We start from the raw sequence: 4,840 nt of genomic DNA on the forward strand, positions 1-4,840 counted from the left end.
AGTCCCCGCTCTCCGACGCGGGCGGACTGTTCGGTCCGCTCCCACCCCCTTTATAAACGGTCGGGAGCGAACTCACGGACCGGAGACTTTCCCCCTCACTCTCCTCGCCCTGCTCTTCGTCTCCCGACGAGGCTGAGTATCACGACGGAGGGGGGCTGACCACCTCCTTCTCCTCTTCATCAGAGTGCTCAGTGTTCTCTGACCACTCCGACGGCGGAGGGCTGGTGTCCTCCGTCTCCTCGCCATAGTACACAGTCAGCGCGGAGTAGACGGAAGGTGAGTAGCCGGCTCCACCCTCCTTCTCTTCCTCCTCCGAGTCCTCACTCCCGGACTCGTCCTCTGGAGGGTTGGCGCTCACCATCCCCACGTAAATGACCAGCGGGTCCTCCGTACCCTCTCTGGTTTTGGCAGTGGGGTTGGTATCGCGCGTCATAGCGCGGAGCCCCTCTCTCCACGCCGCCTGGAGGAACACCTCCTCTCTCCTCTCCTTGGCGCTCTCAGGTACCCGCTCGGGAGAGGACGCGCGTCGGGGCATGATTCTCCCCTTCCCCGAAACACAACCGCCCACAGCCCCGGGTGGCGGCTCTAGGGACGCGGTGGGGTGTTGTTCCTCCCATATACGCACATAATTATGGAGAGCTAGCTAGCTATCGTATGCTCACCGTGTACATCTTTCGCCAAGAGAAATTTGTGGGCAGAGTTTAATTACATCTTTGCGGGAGTCATTGAGTTGGATTAACTCTGATTTGATCAACTCTGTCCGATAACTCCAACCAGAGCCGGCCCTGACCAATGTGGTGCCCTAGGCGAGATTTTGGTTGGTGCCCCCTGCATCATCAATCATTGGGTTGATTGTGTCACTATTAAAGAAACAAATAAAAAGCAAATGACTTAAATATTACCATATAACAAGCAATAAATATGAAGGTGTTGCACAAAAAATATTTTAAAACTATTTTACATAACGTAGTGCAGAGAACAACTTTTAAATATAAATAATAAATGTAAAAAAATAAAAAAACAACAACTACCACCAGTGCAAATTAGGGCAATTTGCCTACTGCAACATTATTATTTCAAAAGTGCATCTGCAATGAACAGAGGTGTCATGTATGGCTACGCCCCCTCTCCTAGCTGTCACTCTGGGTTCCCTCGTGTCTGTGTTCCCTGCCTGTTTATCCCGCCCTGCTCATTGTCTCCGTGATTCCTCGTTTGTTACCACGCCCCCTGTCATTGTTATCACCTGTTCCTTGTTTCAGTTCTATGTATAGAAGTCCCGTTATTCCCCAGTCTAGTCATCCGTGGTTTTGTCTAATCCGTCAGTTTGTGCTTTGTTCATGCTGTTGGTTTTTGATTGCTGTTCGCTGTTTCATCTTGCTCGTGAGTTTGTCTGTGTTTCTCCGTCGTGTTTAGTATGCCTGTGTACCTTTGTTACTCTGACTGCCCTCCCGTTATGAACCCGGACTGGTTATCCGACTCCGATGATGGTATGCCCTGTAATAAATCTCGCTCTCCTCAGCGTTTGTGTCCGTCTCCTCGCTCCGTAGCGCGAGCTACGTTACATAACCACGGATCTTACCAAGACACAGCGAGGGAGCGAGACTCCGGTGAGTTTAGTCGCTGTAACGAGTTGTTGGCTGCTTCCGTGTAGTTTAACTCTCGTGTGTTACAGCGCGAACGAGCCGGAGACAGGAATACCCCTGGCTCTGTGGGAACAAGGACGTCTCATCGCAAGCAGAGGAAAGTGCAGTCACTTTCGGTTTCGACTGGCTTTCGCGACGAGACTCCTATCGAGCGCTCTGTGTCTGCCCGGCTTGGCGAACACTACAGGCAGGAGCAACCTGTAGTGCAAGTCGCGGGCAGACGGAATGAGCGCACAGACGAGCGTTGGCTTAACCCTCGGTTTGCTCTCCATGACCACTGCGAGCTCCCGACGCCTCGAGGGAGGTGGAGCCGTCGCAGAGAGAGCAACCGAGAGGCTTCTGTGTCTGTGTGTTCTTCCAGGCTTGCCCAGGACCCCGAGGAAGAGGACCTCCCTCCGCTGACCACGGAAGCCACTCCCCGAAGGCTCCCCAAGAATTTTTTGGGGGGGAGTAGTGGCCACATCAGTATGGCGGTCCCGTCCCCCGGTGACGTCAGTATGGCGGTCCCGCCCCCCGGTGACGTCGGCCCGGTGGTTCCACCCCCCGAGGACATCTCGTCCACGCCGGTTCCTGTTCCCGCGACTCGGAGGAGGTCATCCACGCCGGTTCCTGTCCCCGCGACTCGGAGGAGGTCATCCATGCCGGTTCCTGTCCCTGCGACTCGGAGGAGGTCATCCACGCCGGTTCCTGTCCCCGCGACCCAGGAAGGGTCGTCCACACCGGTTCCTGTCCCTGCTGCCCATCGGCAGTCCACGCTGGTTCCTGTCCCCGCGACCCAGGAGGGGTCGTCCACGCCGGTTCCTGTCCCCGCTGCACGTCGGCAGTCCATGCCGGTTCCTGTCCCCGCAACTCGGAGGAGGTCATCCACGCCAGTTCCTGTCCTCGCGACTCGGAGGAGGTCATCCACGCCGGTTCCTGTCCCCGCGACTCGGAGGAGGTCATCCACGCCGGTTCCTGTCCCCGCGACCCAGGAAGGGTCGTCCACACCGGTTCCTGTCCCCGCTGCCCATCGGCAGTCCACGCCGGTTCCTGTCCCCGCGACCCAGGAGGGGTCGTCCACACCGGTTCCTGTCCCCGCTGCCCATCGGCAGTCCACGCCGGTTCCTGTCCCCGCGACCCAGGAGGGGTCGTCCACGCCGGTTCCTGTCCCCGCTGCACGTCGGCAGTCCACGCCGGTTCCTGTCCCCGCAACTCGGAGGAGGTCATTCACGCCGCTTCCTGTCCTCGCGACTCGGAGGAGGTCATCCACGCCGGTTCCTGTCCCCACGACTCGGAGGAGGTCATCCACGCCGGTTCCTGTCCCCGCGACCCAGGAAGGGTCGTCCACACCGGTTCCTGTCCCCGCTGCCCATCGGCAGTCCACGCCGGTTCCTGTCCCCGCGACCCAGGAGGGGTCGTCCACGCCGGTTCCTGTCCCCGCTGCACGTCGGCAGTCCACGCCGGTTCCTGTCCTCGCGACTCGGAGGAGGTCATCCACGCCGGTTCCTGTCCCCGCGACTCGGAGGAGGTCATCCACGCCGGTTCCTGTCCCCGCGACCCAGGAAGGGTCGTCCACACCGGTTCCTGTCCCCACTGCCCATCGGCAGTCCACGCCGGTTCCTGTCCCCGCGACCCAGGAGGGGTCGTCCACACCGGTTCCTGTCCCCGCTGCCCATCGGCAGTCCACGCCGGTTCCTGTCCCCGCGACCCAGGAGGGGTCGTCCACGCCGGTTCCTGTCCCCGCTGCACGTCGGCAGTCCACGCCGGTTCCTGTCCCCGCAACTCGGAGGAGGTCATTCACGCCGCTTCCTGTCCTCGCGACTCGGAGGAGGTCATCCACGCCGGTTCCTGTCCCCACGACTCGGAGGAGGTCATCCACGCCGGTTCCTGTCCCCGCGACCCAGGAAGGGTCGTCCACACCGGTTCCTGTCCCCGCTGCCCATCGGCAGTCCACGCCGGTTCCTGTCCCCGCGACCCAGGAGGGGTCGTCCACGCCGGTTCCTGTCCCCGCTGCACGTCGGCAGTCCACGCCGGTTCCTGTCCTGTCCTGTTCCTGTCCTGCATTTTTTTTGGCTGCAGTAAAAAATGATTGACAGCTAACTCTGGCTGATAATTGGCTTAATAAAAATTGATTGACAACAAAAGTCTAGTATCTAATTGGCTGCATTGGAAAATGATTGACACATGCTCCGCCCTTTGCCCACGCCCACCGGGGCTCCGGCCTGCAGCATTACCCTTCTCGCACCGTCGCGCTTGTAAAGGGTCGGGGGACGGTGTTGGAGGCACCTCCATCTGTAAACTCCTCACCTACATCACCTACATCACCTCGGTGGCCTTGCAAAAATACATTACTTGTAGTTCCTTGCCCAGCTAGTACCGCTATACAACGTACTTTCAGGAAACCCGCTGAAACAATGTCCTCTTAGATGTGACTGAGGCAAGAACAATTCAGAAATTGTCACGTATAATCGTTAAATTAAATTTTCCAATGTAAACAACACAATGTAAATCTGACATTAAAACCAAGCGACAGTGAGGCCTTGTGTTCATTGATCTAGATATAGATAGATCACTTTATTAATCCCAGAGGGAAATTGACATATTGTAGTAGCTCTAAGTACAAAAAGACGACTTTGTACAACACCACAGATAAAACACAAAATATATAAAATATGTAAAAAAAAAAAAAAAAAAAAACAACCGCCAATACGATTTAACAGGTTATCACTAAGATTAGATCTATTTAGATTAAATCACTTATCTGTGGTGGAGGTTTTGATAGTCTGGAAGTCCCCCAAAATTTTTAGACATTAAATCTAACTTAACGTACCGGAACATTATTTGCTTACTAGTGTATTTGTCATTCGTCAATGCTTCCAGATGATATCAGTGGTTTCTTAAAATCTACAGAAATGTAACTAATTGGTTTTTTAACCTATTCTTGACAGAAACACAACCGATTCGAAATATGTTGACTTATCATAGCATGGTTAAGTGACCTAAAGCAGCTGATGAAAGAAGAAAAAACCCCAGTGAAAGCACATAGCCTATGTGTCGGACACGGCCCTCGGGGTGCGCTGCCCCGGTGGGTGGGTCAGGTTCGGCTCCGGTTCGGCTCCGGTTCGGCTCTGGTTCCCCGCCTCCTCCGCCAGCTCCTCCTCGTTCCCGCCTCGCACGCGCTTGATTGGCTCGCGCGCCGCACGCCACTGATCCTGCGG

Source organism: Brachyhypopomus gauderio, unplaced genomic scaffold (assembly GCF_052324685.1).
Source record: "Brachyhypopomus gauderio isolate BG-103 unplaced genomic scaffold, BGAUD_0.2 sc69, whole genome shotgun sequence".
Lineage (NCBI taxonomy): Eukaryota > Metazoa > Chordata > Actinopteri > Gymnotiformes > Hypopomidae > Brachyhypopomus > Brachyhypopomus gauderio.